Source organism: Pan troglodytes, chromosome 4 (assembly GCF_028858775.2).
Source record: "Pan troglodytes isolate AG18354 chromosome 4, NHGRI_mPanTro3-v2.0_pri, whole genome shotgun sequence".
Taxonomy (NCBI): domain Eukaryota; kingdom Metazoa; phylum Chordata; class Mammalia; order Primates; family Hominidae; genus Pan; species Pan troglodytes.
In genome coordinates this window covers 143431196-143450702 of record NC_072402.2, presented here as the reverse complement: position 1 = coordinate 143450702, position 19507 = coordinate 143431196, and the positions used below count along the sequence as shown (strand labels likewise).

The following is a 19507-nucleotide window of genomic DNA, read 5'->3' as shown; positions in this document are numbered from 1 at the left end:
CCCTCTTCTATCTGTGTAATGAAGTGGAGCTTCTTCAATGGATATCAATCTGTCATTATGTATAAATATATATATGCATGCACATATGTATGTATTCCCTCTCTCTCTCTCTCTCGTAATGGGAAAGTTACCATTTATCTCCCAATATTTTTACTACCTTTTGTCTTGTAGGATTTTGTTTCTTTTACATGCTTCTCTTCACCATCAAGACTCCGAAGTGTTTTTCTTTATACTGTCTTTTTCTCAAGTTATTGTGCCCTTCTGAGGCCGCCACCTTGAGTCCTACACATCTTAAAGCCTGCAGTCACTCTTCTTGTTAAATTTTTTCATGATTAGTGTAGGCCTTCTCTTTCTCAGGGTGATTTTAATTTAATCTTAGACATGCTACTCCCCCTTTTCTCTTCCCACAGTTTTCCTGGACTTCCCACATTCTCTACAAATGCTTTCAGGGGGAGCTAGTGTTCTCTATCTTCCAGTTATCCTGAAGGTTTGTGTCTCCTGTGGTTTTATTTGTACTTTTGTTAATCTTTATGGTTTGGAAATGTTGTCAAGTGATTCAGATTTAGATGGCCATCATTATCCTCAGGATACCCAGAAAGCAGAACTCTTTAAATTTGATGCCATCAAATCAGTCACCTTCTTTTTCCCATATAGTGTATGCTTTTATTTTATTTATTTATAAAGTCCAAGACATTTTCCTCAGTTAACTTTATGGTTCTACCTGTTACCCTCACATCTTACACTTATCAAGAGTGGCCCTTTTCATGTAATATTATGGAGGAAACCAGTTCTATTTTTCTCCATGTAATAAACATTTTTTCCAATACCTTCTCTTAAACAATCAAATCTTTTCTTAATTATTTGCATTTTGTCGTATGTCAAGTATTCAAACACACTAGTGTGTTTCTCTGCTATTTATTCTGTTCCGTTGGTCTATTTGTTAATTTTTATGGCTTAATAAATATATCTTAATATCTAGAAGCTTGCTTTTTAGTTTTTTGTTTTATGATTTACTTAGCTAAGCATGGGTCTTTATTCTTCCATGTAAATTTTAGAGCAAATATGATAAATTTCTCAAATGCATTCAAGTTGAAATTTGACTGGGAATTTATACATTAGTTATGGGAAAATTTATGTCTTTAAAATTATTATTAATTTTATTCAAGTCATGGAAGATCTTTCCATTTATTCTAATCATCTTTTACATTCTTTATTAGATTTTAGGATTGTTTTCTGGAGAGATATTCAGTTTTGTCACTTAGGTTAATTCCTAGATATTTCATAGTTTGTTGCTTATTTTATTTTTTATTATATTTTCTAATTAGTTATTGCTGGTGTTGAGGAATACTATTGATTTTTGTAGGTCAATCATATATCAGCATCATTGCTAAGCTCTTATTTTTTCTAATAGCTTGTCTCTAGATTCTGAGTAGATCATCTAAGTAGATGACCATATGTAATCTACAGATAATGCCTCTACTTTTTCACTGTTGCATTTGAGCATTTTACTTTGCATTCTTGGATGAAACAAAAATAAAATATAGCAGTGTCAGATTTGTTCTTTGCTTTCCACGAACTTCAATTATCCTTACTGTCACTCTCCAGGGTGACTATTTAAGAGTCGACAGTAGCTATATATATTTTTAATGTAGTATAATGTCAAAACCCATTATGAATCCAGAAAAGTTATTCTTACCATGGAGAAGAAAATACTCAGCCTCTGAAGGACAAATGAACTAAGAAGGAGAAACACTACCCTGCAATCCTCTCATTTATATTACATCTGTTGATAGTATTGATCTTAGCACTTTGGTTAGCTAACAAAAATTAAATATTAGGGCCCATTTTACTTACTTGATTTTAATTTATAATATTTTATTATAATTTTACTTACTTGATTTGAAGTTTTAAATTTTATTATAATTATTTTAAATCTAATTTATTATATTAAATAATACAAGAAATAAAATTGTAATTGTATTCAAATCATATGATTCAAATGAAATAGAACTAGGCAGAAAGAAACTCCCTTTATTGTCTTACATATTTCCACCTCATCTTTCTTCTACCACTACCAATTTTCTGTGCATCGTTTTATACCCTTTCTTTACTCAAATACATGCGTATATATGATAAGACTTTTTTCTTCAGTTATTTTAAAAACATATTATTTATTGAAACATAACTCACATACCATAAAATTCACCATTTTAAAGTGTACAGCTGAGTGGGTTTTAGTATATTCACAAAGTTGAGCAACCAGCCATAACTACTGTCTAATTTTCAGACATCTTTATCACCCTCAAAGAAACCTCATGCCTGTTAGTAGTCACTCTCCATTTCCCCTTCTCCCCAGCCTCTGTCAACCATTAATAGGGATTTGTGTGGGCCAGACATTTCAGAGAAATAGAATAAAATGATATGTGACTTTCTTTAATGTAGGTATGCATGATTTATTAAAATAAGCATTAATGGGATCATAATAAGCATATTTTTCTGATTCTCTTTTCACTTAATATTTTTTCCATATCTTCTTATATAGTTTCACATACTTATTTTTAATAGCAGTATAGTGCACACAGACTAGATGTATCATACTTTATTCACACATTCCATTATTGATGGGTATATGAGTTGTGTCAGTCAATATCAACAATCAACTTTGTGTTCATACATATAGTGTGCGGGTGCAAGTGCCTTGTCCAGAAGAGAAAATAGAACAAAATGGAAATAATTTAATAGGACACACTCTAAAAAGTTATTGTGCAGATAAAACAAGACAATACCAGTGTTGAGAGCAATGCCAGGCACATAGCAAACTCTCAATAAATGCTAGCTGTTATTAATATTACAAAAATATTCAGATCTTCAGTAGCATAGAAAATGGTTATAATAGTAAGTGTAAAAATCAAGCCAGTAAAATAGCATATATACTTTGGTTGCAACTGTGTGAAAACTATGTCTGCTTGTGAATAAAAACTCGAAGGAAAGATTAATACATGAAAGCTGCTTTGTTATGATGGTATCATAGATTGCCTTTTTATGTTTTCAAAATGTCTTTAATGTTATAACAGTAAAAAATTAAAAAGAAATATATAGATAGAAGAAGAAATCTTGACTTGCCTTTGAAGATGAGAAAGAGGTTTCTGAGCACCCACCCCAAAACAAGGTGGCTCTGATATAGAAGTGTCAAGACATGGTAGCTCACCACGATTTCTTCTCAGTGAAGGATTCCTGGTGGTTTTCTCTTCCTTTATGATAAACATCTTTGCTTTGTCTCCTTGGTTATTCATCGACTGATCCTTTCAGTAGACATTTGTTGAGAGCCCACCATGTGCTGGGCACTATTCTAGTCGCTACATATACAATGACGAACAAGACAGGATAGGTTTTGGATTTTACATTCTAACAGAAGACTTAGACCAGGGGTGTCCAATCTTTTGGCTTCTCTGGGCCACATTGGAAGAAGAATCATTGTCTTGGGCTACACATAAAGTACATTAATACTACCAATAGCTGATGAGCTAAAAAAAAATCGCCAAAAAAAATCTCATCATGTTTTAAGAAAGTTTACAAATTTGGGTTGGGCCACATTCAAAGCCATCCTGGGCCACACGCAGCCAGAGGGCCATGGGTTGGACAAGCTTGGTTAGACCTAAACAAATAAATAAACAAGAAAATAGACAATGATACTTGCCATGGAGATAATTAAAATACAATGATGTGATGATATTTTACTTGGTGACTACTCTAGATCGATAGTCAAGAAAGCCTTCTCTGCAGAAGTAACAGTTTATCTACTGGGCCTAAATGACAAGAAGAAGCCATCCATGGGACACTCATAGGGAGAAACATTTCTGGAGCATGACTAGCACACGCAAAGGCTTTAAGGTGGAAGCCAGTGTGGTGGGTGTGAAGTACAGAAACCAGTGTGGATGGGCAGTGGTGAGTGAAGTGGGAGCAGAATGAGGTCAGAGAAGAAGACAGGCATCCAATCATGTGGGTGGTTGTAAGCTGGGGTGGGAAGTTTGGATTTCATTCTAAGTGGGATGGAAGCATTGGATGATTTTTAAGTAGGAGAGTAACTTGATTGGATTTAAGTTCCAAAAAGTTCACTGGGTATTCTGCAGAAAATGGATTTTAGTAAGATTGGAATCAGGGAGATCAGTTAGAAAGTATAGCAATGGTCTAGGCAAGAGGTGATGGCAGCTCAGATTAGGGTAGTAGAAGTAAAGAGGAGAAATGGCTGTTGGGATTCATTTGAAGACAAGTTAACTAGATTTGCTATTGCATTGATTTTGGGGGATAAAGAAAGAAAGGGACTGAAGATAACCTCTAGATTTTTGTCTTGAGTAATTCGGTGAGTGGAGATGCTATTTATTCTGAAGATGACTGAAGAATTCCTGGGGAATAGAAAAGTTCTGTTTCGATAATAAAAAAGCAAACATTTCTATCAGAAGTACAAACAGAAATGACAAATAAAGGGTTGATTTTATGAGTGTGGATTTCCAGGAGAGATTTTGAAGTCTTCAATACAGATGTGGTATTTAAATCCATGGCATTGGGAAGGCTTGCCTAGATGGAGTATGTAGATAAAATGGAGAAAGAGGTCCAGGATTAAGTTATCGACATACTCCTAGATGGAGTATGTAGATAAAATAGAGAAAGAGGCCCAGGATTAGCTGCTGAGTGGTTAGGAATAAGTAGCGGAGCCCAGCAAAAAGACTGAGAGAAGATAATGAAGTAGAAAGAAGAGCAGGAAAGAGGGATGGCACAGAAGCAACAAGAAGAAAGTGCTTCAAGAGTGCAGGCGAGTTAACTGTTAAGTGCTTATTGAAAGGCCTGGTAAAATGAAAGGAGAGAAAGGGAGTTTGGATTTGGCAACAAGGAGACTTGTGAACTTATGACACAGATATTAGAATCAGACAAAATTGGATTTGAATTTGAACTTCAAAGATCGGTTATAAAGGTTAAATGAGGTAAAATATATGAAATTACTTAGCACTTAATAGGAACTTAACACATATTATTTCCTGGAAAGGCAGAATTCTTGAAATATTCTAGGGAAGAGGTCCTAGCTTCCTGGTGTTTTGTTTTTGAAGCTCCGGCTTCAAAAACGATTTGATTCTTATTTTCAAAGCAGGGAATAGGGTTTATTGACCTGGAGGGAAGATACTTCAGGGAAGTTACTTCTGTCCAAGAAGGATATTAATACAAGCTTATTCCCTTGAAGTCCCATGGGGAGTTCTTCTTAGCTCTTGTTTGGTTCCTTGGGCATTTGTGCCTGTTAAATCTCGGTCATGAAGTTTCATGCCAATCTGTCACACTTATTTAATTCTAACATAAACAGAGTGGATTGAGGCTAAAAGTGGTTGGTGTTGTGCCTAAAACTTGACCAAACACCACAGAGGAGCCTATTTCATTACTATATTCATGCTCTCTTCCTGAGGACATCTTGCTGGGAGTTGGGGGGGGGGGTGACGAGAGGGTAAAAATAAAGGTTTATTGTTTACAGGTGCAGTCATCAGGAGCTCAGTTCAGTTCTTGTCCTAAAATGTTGGCTCTAGAGTTAGCCAGTTCTTAGTCTGCTATAGACTTTTTTTTTTTAGTTTTTGTTTATATGAAAATGTGCTTATTCCCCATGCATATTTGAAGAACAATTTCACTGAATATAGAACACATATTTGAAGAACAATTTCACTGAATATAGACAGGTTTTCTCCCCCTCTTTCAGCACTTTGAAATGTAATTCCATTGTTTTCTGGCATATATATATGTGCCAGAAGAACTCTCATACAAGCAAACTCTAAGAATGATATCTGACTTTATATATATATAGTGTGTGTATATATATATAGTGTATATATATACACACACTATATATACTTTATATATAGTATATATAATATATAAATATATATTATATATTTATATACTATATATATTTTTTGTATATAAAGTATATACTTTAGTGTATATATATAAAGTATATATAAAAAGTATATATATATAAAGCACTTTAAAAATGTAATTCCATTGTCTTCTGGCATATATATATAGTATATATATAGTGTGTGTATATATATATAAAGTATACATATATATGTATATATATAAAGTCAGATATATATAAAGTATATATGAAAGTCAGATATCATTATATATATAATGTAAAGTATATATATATAATATATATTATATATATATATATAAAGTCAGATATCATTCTTAGAGTTCTCTTGTATGCAATGTTCCCCTTCTCACTTACCACCTTGGCTGCTTTTAAGATTTTTCTCTATATCTTTGGCATTTAGTAGTTTAACTATAATGTGTCTAGGTATGTTTTTTATTTTTGTTCAGCTTGTTTAGGGTTAGGTAAGCTTCTTGGATCTGTAGTTGATTTGTCATTAATTTTGGAAGATTGTAATCATTATATTAATTTCTTTTGCTTCATTCTCTCTGTCTGGAACTCCAGTTACATGTTTGTTAATCTAATATTGTCCCGCAGTTCTATGTTGTTCTTCTTTATTTCCCCTCATTCTTTTTTCTGTATGTATTTCAATTTAGACAGTTTCTATTGACCTATCTTTAGCTTGACTGACCTTTTCCTCTGCTTTGATCAGTCTTTTGATAACCCTATCAAATATTTTCTTCATCTCTGATATTTCATTTTTCACTTTTCATGTTTCCATTTTTTCATATATGTGTTGAATTTATATATATAAGTAATAACTTTCATCTCTGCTGAAATAGCCCACTGTTGTCTACCTTTTCCATAGGTCCTTTGACATATTTATATCGGCTCTTTCAAATTTACTGTCTTATATTTTCAACATGTAAGCCATATCTGGGTCTGCTTCCATATACTATATTCTCTCTTGATGGGCTACATTTTGTTGCTTTTTCACATGCCTTGTATTTTTTAAAATTGTATGCTGGATATTATATATAAAAGAACAGTAGCAGCTGAAATAAATGCTATTTATCCTTAAAAAAGGGTATTGCTTCTTTGTATGCTAGGCTGCTAGTGTAGAGGGCTGGTCAATCTAATTTATCAGTGGCGTGCTAGTTGATGTTTAACACCTGGATCTTTGGAAAGAAAAGTCTTGGCTTACAGCGTTTACTGATTTCTACCCTTGCCAATTTCAAACTATCAACATGATGTCACAGAACAGAGAGTTGGGAGAAGCACAGTAATATATTATTATGTAATATTTCTAATATACAAATACAATAGCTATAACTTCAAGAATATATATAAAATTATAAAATACCATAAAATCATTAGGAAGTGATGAGTTTTAAGTGTTTGTTACCTTTTAAAATGTAATTCATTTATTTAAGTGTATATAATTTAATAGTGCAAGTATTTAACATTGACTCACAAAATTGCTGAACATTTGACAATCAGCTCTTTCAAGCCAGTACCTGATGGCTCCAGCACACCAGCGTTAGCTGATTGTATCAGGGCTTTGCTGTTTTAGTTAGATTTTGTTCACCACTGGATTCAGATGATCTATGGGCAGCATCAGGAGTCTCCCTTCAGTAGGGTTTGGGATTTGAGTAGAGGGAATTTCTGGAGATATCTTTGTGTTTTGTATTGCAGCTACCAGCGTTCTCAACCACTGGAGAGCTCACTTTGCTTTGCAGTCTGGCTGCCAACTTACTGGGTCACTGGGGCGTTCTCCTTGGTCTTCAGTCCTGCCCCTGGCTCTCTGTGCCCCACTGTGCTACCCTGCCTCTGCCTGTGGTAGCGCACTCAGTGAAGCCCAGAGTGCCTGTGAGCAATTTCTCTCAGTCCTCTTGCCCCCGCCCCCAACCCACCCAACACACAGCTGTAAGTACTCAGGGACTGGAGTGCATTGGAGGGATTCTCTCAGTTCTCCTACTCTGCCCTCAGCCTTCAGCAAACACTACACACCTGCAAACTCAGGGAAAGTCTCTCACAGCTCTCCACTCTGTCCCCAGATTTCCATGTAAGCACCCAGTGAAGGTCTGTGGGAGAGACTTGGCAGGTGGCTGCAGATTTGTGGCTGGGGCTCCTGGAGATACTAAGCAGTCATGATAGCGCTCACTTAGCCTTTCACAACTTAAAATGGTTCAGATGGTCTTATCCAAATCAATGGCAGCTTCCTCCTCATTTCTCCACTTCACCAAGGATGAAAGCAGCCACGGGTATGTTCTCTCCTAGCAGGAGCTCACTATTTTCCGGACTTTGGTTCTTCTGGATTTCTTTGCAACCCAAGATTTTTAATGGCCTCAACAAAACTGCGATTTTGTAGGTCACTGTCCTATTCTTTTTGTTAGAATGGCAACAACACTCTTCTATGACCTCCTACTTTCTAAGTGAAAATGAAATTTTTTTGGTTCAAATTCTAAGCATGATTTTTGTTCTGTTAAATTGTGTACTGGTAGTTGGAAAATTACTTCTAAAAGCGGGCAGATAGTAGACATCGATCCTCTTGAATGCTTGGGTTCAGGAAATTAAAAGGGTTTGAGCTGAGGGTCAAGGGGTGTAAACAAAGATAAGTGAAATTGCAGAGTATAGCTTCATGGTATGTGTGGCAGAGATTACTTATTGTCTATTCTAATATTATCCTCTTAGAAACAGAACCCTGTGTGCTTAGCTGAATGCATGGCCACCTGAATAAATTCTCTGTTCCTCAACCTGCCTTGCAGAGAGGTGCAGCAATGTGTTTAAGTTCTGGTCTATGAGTTGTAAGCAGAGATGTCTTATGACAGCTTCTGGGAAACCTCTGTAAAGAACCTTCTTTTTTATCCCTTATTCATTTCTGCTACTTGGCACGCAGATGAAATGGCATGAGCCTCAGCGACATTTTGGACCAGGCAGTGATGTTAAGAGTGAGTGTCACTCTCGTAGAACAGTAAGAACAAAAGTGTCTGAGCCCTGGCATCATGGACACTTACGCTATGTCTGGATTGCCTGCCTCCTGACTTCTTTTATGGGAGAGAATAGTTCAGTCTCTGTTTTAGCCATAGTTCAGGGGAGAAGAATTCCTCTGATATGAAGCTAAACCTATGTCTGACTGATTTGGTAGGTAAACTAGAATCATGCAATCAGAATCTTAGAGCTAGAAGAATCTTTTAATAGCACTTAATTCCATTTCCTACTTTTATAAAAAAGGGAAAAATTGAGGCCCAGAAAGGTTAATTGTTTTCCCAAGGTTAATGACAGTTTGCTTTAGATAGCACTTGGGAAAATATCCCACATAGACCTCTAGGATTCATTAGTACAGCTATGTAACACAATTTTCTTCTTATAGAAACATAAGTAGTACTAAAGATAGTAAGTATTTTTATACTTATCATATATATAACATATTTATGTATATCAGAGATAAGTAAAATATTATGCCTTAAGCAAAGTAGACAGTGTCTTGGCACACGTCCAAACCTTCATGGAGGAAAAATTAATAGTACCTACTAATTGCTTGGAAAAAGTTCCTTTGGATTAGAAATCCTCTTCCATCATCCTTTTAGTAAGTATAGATTCTGAAATAGATTGGCAAGAAATTTGTCCCTTTCCCCAAAAAAGCAATTAAAAAACCCCATAAATAGATTTAAATATTAGATCTCGCTTCTCCAGGGACAGAAATTAAATGGGTTGGAATAATCCCTCTTTATTAGAAGAAAACTGGAATTGACCTCCAGAAGTTTTATTGCAAGATCACATTCAATTCCTCCGATCTCATCTGCTCCAGTCTCTAAGGGAGTGACCACAGCTTTGGGATCTGGGGCCTTCTGAATGAGGAGCTAAAAATGGGGTTGGCAATGGTTACTATCTACATACTATTTGAGCATTGTATTTGAAAGAGAATAAGAAGTATGAAAATCTTTAGTTTGATGATTGGCTCCTATCTCTTGATGTTCTAAAATTCCTGTCTTGTTATTATTAAAAAATTGAGAAATGGTCTAGCCCAAACAGAGCAGACACACTTCATTTTGTTTTTTGTTTTTTTAAATACAGATCAAGGACTAGAACCTGCTTTTTCTTATTCCCATCAGAATGTTCATTCCACCTGATGGAATCCAACAACGCGATTAGCGAAGGCCAGTCTTGCACTTGCATGATGAAGCAATTCTGATGTATAACTGCAGGTGGATCTGGAAGCTCCCCCTGCTCCTGCTGTCTCCCACCAATCTCACCAAAGTCAGAAACTCCACAAGTAGAAAACTATTCCTTGGTTTCCATTAAAGTGTAATCACCTGGGGGAGATAGCACAGAAAGCCACTTAATTATTTGCACTTTGAAATGATTGTGGCTATGGGTCCCTTCCTAAGAGAGGTGTTGGTGAAGAAGCAAGAAGAGAGGATTAACTGTAGGTCCCTGGGGAAGGGAAGCTGAGCACTACTGAGATAATCAGTGGGTGGGCTTCGGTAGGGTTTGGTAGGCGGTCCAGGAAAAGACGCAAGAATAGCAACTGTAGGTCTTGTCCTATGCTAGTTTTGCTCAAGGTGGTCTTGCAATCAGGTCTAGGGCTGTCAGCCATGTTTACGCCATAGGATCAGGGCTGGAGCAGCTTTCTCACCCAGGTGCTTGCCACAGCAAAGCTCATGCATCTCACAACCTTTGTGTAGTTTTCTGGCCATATATAGAGGCAGCTGTAGACAGTGTCTTTGATGCCAGCTTGCTGGGGGAATTTTCCACAAAAGCACACGAGGATTTGTCCCACCCGACTGAGAATGCTGTTTTTCTGGATGGATCTCTATTTATGCATGAGGAAGCTTGGCACTGGCATAGCGGTAGCTTATTTTTCTTTTTTGTTTGGTTTTATTTTGTGCTTCAGAAATAGAACAGATTAAGCATTATTTGCTTTTGAAGGCTCAGCTCTCCCTACAGCATGACTTCAAATGTTGTTCTCCCCAGGCAAGAATGGGGGAAAACACATCTTCTAGCTTTTGTTAAAAGCAATGCAAATGTAGAGAATAGTTGAAAAAAATTTTCTGTTTAATTTATATGTCTTTGAAAATAAATCTTTTTTCCTACAAAAATAATGCTTATTGTAAAGAAATTAGAATAAATCAGAAAACATACATACAAGAAAAAACAATACAATTGGATGACAATTAAAATGATGTAATAAAATTACATTAGAGCTGGAAGGGACCTTAGAAATAATCTAACTCAATAAACTATTTTATTTTATAAATGATCAAACTGGTTCCCAGAGAGGTTAAGCAACTTGCTTAAGGTCACACAGCCAATAATAGTTAGAATCTATCCTTTTTTTTTCTTGATTCATCATTTTCTTACTGTACTACTGGTTTTCCAAAATTTAGTTTTTCCTTTTTAGTGATGAGACTGTTTCTTTAGGTCAAATATTACTCTGAAGCCCAACATATAAAACAGGGATGTTCCAGTTGGATGGAAGCTGGTGGGGAGGGGAAGAGTGGGCCTGTTCTCTCTACCCCCAACCACCCCAAGAATGCTTTGGAGACACCTCAATAGCACATCTCAAATTTCCTAGAGCAACATCAGATACATGGAATAATCATTGCATTATATTATTCAGTCATTTATTTATTCAACAGGTATTTATTGAGTGTTTGCTATGTGCCAGGCATCTTTTGAGGTGAAAAGAATACAGCTTTGAACAAGGCAAGATTGTGTGGGGTGGGGGCTGAGGTCACGCAGCATGCTGGGTGTCTCCCAGGCTCTCTCTCCTTCTTGTCTGTGGCAGCCTTTTGCATGCTCTCCTTGTGGTTTTGGGTATACAGTACTTCATAATTTGAATAGGGACAACACAATGTAAACAATCCCAGGAACTTCCAAATCAGGAAGATTTGGATTTGACTTGATCTGAGTAATTTTTTTTGTCTGTCTTTATTTTGAAAAGATCCAATATTTCTCAGTGTTCGTTCAGAGCCTTTTATTTCTGCTCAGCTGGTAGTGGACTTGGTAGTTGCCCTGAGACTAATTTCTATTTCCAGTTGAATCAGAGAGGAGAAAATTGTCAATTCTAAAGGCCACCATTTCAGTACCTTATGGATAAGCTTCTTAAGGAAACTAAACATACTAACTTAGCGGAGATTTTTTTAAAAGTCTCATTCCTGGTGGACACACTTAAGGATCCTATACCTTATTCTCTATTGTGGTTTATTATAAGCTTGGAGCTCATAATACAGAAATTATCTTCTTTCCGACATTACTGGCGCACTCAGATTCCAAAGGTCAGCTGAGCCTTTTGCAGGTTGGCCACTTGGCCCTTCAACTTCCTTCAGTCCTGACACAAAATCAAGAGGGAGAGTGCAGTCACGATCATTGGGGTCACATCCTGACTCTGCCACTCACTGCAACTTGCTTGCTAGGGGTCCTGGGCAAATTATTTAGCTTCCCTGAGCCTCAGCTTCTTCACCAATATATTAATAAAATGAGTATAAAATCAGAGTCATTGTGGAGATTAAAAGAAAAATAATCGTATCACAGTGGCACAGTGCCTCACCCACAGATGCTTAATAAATTTTTTCACGTCCTCATTTCCTTTGAATCTGAAGGACACTCGAGTGACTTAAGGATTGTGTCAAATGCAGATTCAGAATGAGCAGGCCTGAGGATGAGGCCTGAGACACTGCATTTCCAACCGGCTTCCAAGTGTTAACTTGCATGCAAGGTCCTAGGAAAGGATGTTTAGTCACTGTGAAGTCCAGGCATGTGATTGAATCTCGGCTTTGCCAGCTGCCAGGTGGATGATCTTCATTAAGACACTGAGTCTTTCTGAGCCTCATTTCTCAACTGGGGTTATTTATGTTTCATAGGTAACATGAAGACTTAAAATGAGACAATATTTTAATGGTGCCACAAGTATAACACTGTTATTATTATTTTATTTTATATTTCAGTCATATTAGACTGAACAATGCTGACACTGAGATAGTGAACTGCAGCTATTGGCAGAGTGAGCAAATCTTTCGAACATCACCTAGCATAGTGCCTAGTGCACAGGAGGTGACCCATAGACATTGAGTTGTGTTTCCCCTATGAAGTTCATATGGGTGGAGGCTAGATGAAGACCGGGCAGAGCTGCTCCATAGAAATATTCAGGCCGTGGTTACAGTTTGAGTGGGCGCTCCCTTGAACTCCCTTCTATAAAGGAAAACCAACTATCCATCGATCAACTGGGTCCTAAAAAAAGGAGTTACGCTCATCAATTTTTGTTTCTTTCTTTCTGGAAAACACCGTGGTTCTTATTATAACTTCTGGAATTAGATGCTGGGTTCCTTCGTAAGGTGGTTCTGTGATGATACAGACAGTATTCCTGCTTTGTGCCAGTGGCGTAGTTGTGGCTTCCAGTGCGACCCGGAGCTAGCTTAGCTTGCAGGAAGAATGCTAGAGTTCCAGGGGACCTTGGTGGAGTTGTGCACTCCAACTTTGCCCTTTTCCTGCCTCCTTCTTTGTCTTTCATCTACACTTTATGACTTAACCTTTTTTTTCCCATTTAATTAAAAATAATTCCATAAGTAATATATGTCTATGCTACAAAAACAAGAAAATAAGTATCCTGAAATCCACTACCTTAAGATAAACTTTTTTTCTTTCTAACATTTTGAATCAAAGTTGTGGGGAGTGTGTGTGTGTGTGTGTGTGTGTGTAGGCGCACATGTGTGCATGGGTGGTGTATGGCCCACAGCTAAGATTGGATTTTATACTTCATATTTTTTTGATGGTGAGAAAAAAATCACAAGAAGGATATTATTTGGTGACATGTAAAATTTATATGAAATTCACATTTCAATGTTCATAAATAAAATATTATTGGAACACAAGCAAGTCTATTTTGTTTTCGCATATTATCTATAGCTGCTTCCTCAAAACAACAGTAAAATGGATTAGTTGTGACAGGTATCATATGGCCCGCAAAACCTAAAATATTTACTATCTGATTCTTTACCGAAAGTATTTGTTGACCCCGGTATAAACAATTTCTATTTTGGTAGCCTAACTATTTGCTTATTGATAAACATCTTTCTATGTCAATAAATATCATCTCCAAAATCATCTTTCTTAGTCTTTCATTAAAAATGGTACTTTTAGCTGGGCAGGTGGCTCATGCCTGTAATCCCAGCACTTTTGGAGGCCGAGGCGGGCAAATCACTAGGTCAGGAGTTCAAGACCAGCCTGGCCAATATGGTCAAACCCCGTCTGTACTAAAAATACACACACACACAAAAAAATTAGCTGGGCATAGTAGCAGGCACCTGTAATCCCAGCTATTTGGGAGACTGAGGCAGAAGAATTGCTTGAACCCAGGTGGTGGAGGTTGCAGTGAGCTGAGATTGCACCACTGCACTCTAGCCTGGGTGACAGAGCAAGACTCCATCTCAAAAAAAAAAAAAGGTACTTTTTGGGTTCAGATCTGTTGTTTTTTTTTTTTATCAGTTGTTAGAGTGCTTTCCATTTGTAAAGCATCGTTATTTTATTTAATTCTCAGACCCTCCGAGTGAGTTAGACATTATATGTTCATAAATACTCTTAGCTTGCAAGTAACGGAAACCACCTTGAGTGTCTTACACAAGAAAATGGAATTGAGAAAGACTGACTTTAAAAATAGGGGATTTGCCCTGCAACCCCTGGGCTCAGCTGGGCTTCTGAAAGGGCCTGGAAAGCAGCCATGACTCTCAGCTCCTTCCTGTGTGTGCTTTTTAATCTCTTTGCACAGCTCATCTGCCTCTGCCTGTCAGTACAAGTGCATCTGGCTGCTAACAGCCCAATTCTCTGTTTTACTGGTCCCACCACTCTGAAGGAGACTATATTCCCTTTCGGGCCCAATTCTAAATTTTATCTAGGAGAGAAACATAGGTGGCCCAGCTTTCTCCAGATTTCACTCCTGGTTCAATCAACTGCAGCCATTGTCAAAAATGGCTCCTGCGGAAAACTATTTACAAAATGGCTCCTCTATACACTGGGGGACATTAAGAGGAACAGTTGTGGCTTAGGCAGATATTTCAAAAGTTATCTATTTCATTATATTGTTTCCTATTTTACAGAGGAAGAAATTAAACCTTAGTAACACCAAGTGATTCTCAAGTAGTACTTTGTCAAATATGAGTATGCAGACTCCAGATTTCAAGTGTGTTTTGAGTACACCAGACTGTTGCTCACGGATTGCTGTGGACTTGGGATGTTACCCCAGTAACACCATATTTGGGCTGCAGATTGTGTTTTGCTCATTTCTCATCTCATTGCTTGGTATATCATTGGAAGTTGGGAATTTCCTCTGTGTCTTTTACTTTGTTTCCAGGTTGCAGCTGGAAGCTGGATGGACAGATGCAAATTTTGGAATTTTCTCCTGGTTGACTGCTGTGCTTAGAGTTTTGATCCATCAGTGGAGGGAAATTGAGTGAAAATGATCCACATGCCAATCTGGGCTGGCATCTCATCGCTTAGCCCAGCGTTTGTCTCACATCTTGTGTGTAATGCCAGCAACTAAATCTCCAAGCTCGATTAGCAATTGTTACAGCCCAGTGAGCTCAAATCCAGAAACCCCCTTGACATGATGTTTCATCAGGGAGAACTTTAGCCACAAAACCTGCTTCTGAACCAACTGAGGAAGACACCTCAGGTACTGTGACTCTAATTCTGGGGCAGTTGTTGAATAAAATATGCCATGACTTTATGGATTTATTTTCTCTCTAAGTTGCATGAGTAAAATGAGTCATGTGATTTTGTAAAATGTAGCTGTGAAAGAGACCTGAAAATTTGAGGCTTGCTGGGAAGAGTTCTTTATGCACTCAGGTGTGGAGGACAGGTGCAGGGAAAATTTGTTGTATGATGCTCCAGTACCCATTCCTGTCTTCTCCCTTTCTCCCTCTAACTATATCTTGAACATCTCTCTTTTCTATGTGATTTTGGTGTGGAGTTGATCTGTCACAAAGTTCAAGGATTAGACTGTAACGGACCTAAGCCAAATTATATCTTCTTTCCCTAGCTGCAGTTATTAGTTTGGGTTTAGTCAAATGTCCCATTTCAAGACAATGAAAGGGATCCCAAGACCTGGCTATGTGCTATTGGAACTGACATTTTCTTTTCCCTGGAGCATTTAGGGTTAGCATGTGTGGCTTGAAACTGGGGCAGCTATTTGGTTGTCATAAGAGTAAAGCTGAAGCTACTGTGTGTATTTGGGGGCATGTCTACCACATGGAATCTGATGATGGAACAATCCCTATGGAAGGGAGAGCTAAGAGACAGAAGGAAGATGAGACATCAAGGGTATTTGGTAATAATGTCTAAACTGCTGAATCGACAAAGTTCATTTAAAGCCCACTCTGACTCTGGATCAATTGCTTAAGGCATTTCAGCTGAGTTTTAAATAATTTGCATAAAAATTCCTATCTGATACAATTAATATTATTAACTCTCTGCTCTGAATAGATTGTGTTTGCTTGGTAACTTGTCTGGCTTCTTCCAAAGACTTAGTATACTTGATACTTGATGGCCAATGGGTGCTGCACAGACCAGTAAATGGTGAATCTAGCTTCCAACTTGGACCCAGCTTTCTGTTTGCATGTCTAGTGTACATTTTTGTTAGGGTTGAGAGTTGAGTAATTGCTTTATTTGATAGTATTTGCTGTGTTTTAATAGAAAGGGAAATAATTATATATCAATCTGCTAGATGACTTTCTTTCCTCCTTAAGATCTACCTTTAACATTTTTTTCTAGTGATTGTGGAACTCAAGCCCACATAGAAGTGGTATCTTCTCTGACTTTTGGCTGCTGAAGTTTTATTAGGGGTGCCCTGGTAGGTAGGGAGTCTTGATTAGTCTGTATCACTTAAGATAATTCCTTTCCCTATGTGCTCCTTGGTTTAGAAGCAGCCAAATTTTTGTGACCTCATTTTGGCCAATTGACACAAAACATGAATTGGAAGTCTGCTGGGCATGGGGGTGCTTCAGGCAAGTTTCTTAACTAGTTAGAAAACAGGAGACCCGAATGTCATTGAATTGCTTTACCTCTTGCCTTCTTGTGTGAGATTTTCAGCTAGTTGTCGAGTTTTTTTCTTTCTTTCTTAATTTATGTCAAAGAAAGCATCCTGATGCATTTTGCTAGGACCACATGAAGTAGGGAATTGTTGATTTCCCCAAGGAGGGATCCAAGAGCCAAAACAAGAAAAAAGAAACAGAGAAAAGAAAAACACATTTAACCCATCTACTATAGTTCCTTTACTTTTATCTTGATGTCCTATTTCTCTGTGCATGATTCTACCTTCAGACACAGATGAGACAAGGAGTGGTCTGTGTGATTACTAGATTTGAAGGGCTGTTTTGTGCAAAGTAGTGGTGCTTGAACACCATACTCAGATGATCATAAATTTGCTAGCTCACTCTCATACATACTTATGAAAATATCCTTTTTATAAGTGTTTATAGGGATGGCATTAAAAATACTTAATAAGCATTACAGTAATATGCTAATGTATAAATCAATATATTAATAAAAACATTAAATATATATATATATGTGTGTGTGTGTATATATATATATATATATATATATTTTTTTTTTTCCTGAGACAGAGTTTTGCTCGTTGCCCAGACTGGAGTGCAATGGCATGATCTCAGCTCACCACAACCTCCACCTCCCAGGTTTAAGCATTTCTCCTGTCTTAGCCTCCCGAGTACCTGGGATTACAGGCATGTGCCACCACGCCCGGCTAATTTTGTATTTTTAGTAGAGACAGGGTTTCACCACATTGGTCAGGCTGGTCTTGAACTCCTGACCTCAGGTGATCTGCCCATCTTGGCCTCCCAAAGTGCTGGGATTACAGGGGTGAGCCACTGCGCCCGGCCTTCAATGTATATTTTATAATTCTCTAATCTAAATTATTAAACTGCTTACCAAGTGATACAAGCTGAAATGCACATAGTTCATTAAAAAGATAATGATTTACAGGTCATTTATTGATTTTTAGAAATTGTTGCTGTGATTTGTTGATGGCATAGTTGTCAAATGCTAAGTGACACTTTGTGGTTTGACACAGGGAATTACATCAAACTCCTCCACCAACCTCTTTGCTCATTTGTTGGTCGATAGTCATTAGGAGACTTGCATTCTCAAAAAATAGAGAATTTCTTTTTAAAATCAATACTATTGTTCAGGGTCCTGAGGCCTTTTTCAGCTTCTGCTGAACTAAGCAATTACACTAATTTTTTTTCTAGATTTTATAATGTTGTCTAAAATTTTTATATGGTCAAATTCTCTCTTATCAACTATGCCATGAAAATCATTTACTGGAATGTCATTTTTAATTAAGTTGAAAGTATACTTTGGGTCAAATGAGAGGCAGTGCAGTCGGTGTGAAGGTTAAGCATGCTTCCTCTGTTGCCAAGGTGCCTGGGTTTGGATTCAGACTCTGTCACCTACATTTTAAATAATCTCTTTGTTCCTCAGTTTCTTAGTCTGTGAGATGGGGAGAATCACAGTAATTATAGGACTCTCAAAAAGTACTCTTCTCTCTTGGAATTGCCATCCATGGAGTTGAAGCCTTCGGCCACTGGCCTGAGCCTGCAGTGGCACCTAATATCTCCTGACTTGACCATCTGCTGTCCTCATCTTTCTCTGGTCCTCTCAGAGCCTGGCTCCCAGTGGCTGTAATTTCCACAAGTGGTCACACAGAGATAATTCTATGGCATGCTGGCCTGAGATGGGCAGCCATAGTCTCTGTGGTCTGTATGGCCATGGAGGGGCTTGCTCACCTGGGTGTTAGATGCACTGCCAAAGGTATTCCCCATACTGCTTTTGCCAGATTAGGACACACTCTGGCAGGTGGAACCGATATTGGTGTTTGTGAGCTACAGTGAGTTGGATGCTCCCATATAGTCTGATAGTGTTCACTCAGGGATCCCCAGGGCCGAGAGGAATACATAGAGGGAGCGTGGCTGGTCCTTGGGGACCCCTGGGAGAACCTGTGGTGGGCAGCAAGGACAGATACTTTTGGGTACTTTGACTGTCTTGGGCATCTACCAATAAGAAATGATACCAGCTGTGGGTCCTAGAGGTCCCAGATGTGCCAGTTATTAACCGTTTTGTTGCTAGATTATGGAGAGATTCTGGTGATATTGGCAGTGGCTATTTATGAAAACTACAGATAATATTTAATATTTTTATAAATGCTTCTACCTTGCTGGTGAAAACCAGCAGCATATCAATCTTCCATGTTGAGAGTGGTGGGGGGGAAAGGGGGATTTAGGAAAGTAAGTTAATATTTTTTTGAGTACATGGATTTGGTAAACCGAGATTCACATACATCACTGAAGTTGCCCGAGGTCATGTAGTTCATGTGTTGAGGATTGGGGATTTGAATCTAGGTCTGTGGGTCCTAAAATCATTACAGGTTGATGTCTAGAGGAGATGGAAAGTTGGGGATGCTGTTGATGACCAGAAAAACCACTGGGTTCTGATGACACTTTGAGAATATAGTCTAAATGTCTGTTAGGCTTGCAGAGGTTACATCACTCCACTCCAACCATTTTTCCTCACCTATTAAGAGGG

General features: G+C 37.7%; 1 protein-coding gene across 2 annotated transcripts in view; it reads left to right on the top strand.

Annotated features, from left to right (window-relative positions):
- Nucleotides 1-15633, top strand: part of PRELID2 (PRELI domain containing 2) — a 130998-nt gene extending 115365 nt beyond the window's left edge. The window contains exon 7 of one of the 2 annotated variants that reach the window (XM_063811550.1): nucleotides 15261-15633. The gene's annotated coding sequence lies outside the window, so the exon portion shown is untranslated. The remainder of the gene's footprint in view (nucleotides 1-15260) is intronic. The other variant, XM_009449882.4, reaches the window with a different exon arrangement.
- The last annotated feature ends 3874 nt before the right edge of the window (nucleotides 15634-19507 follow it).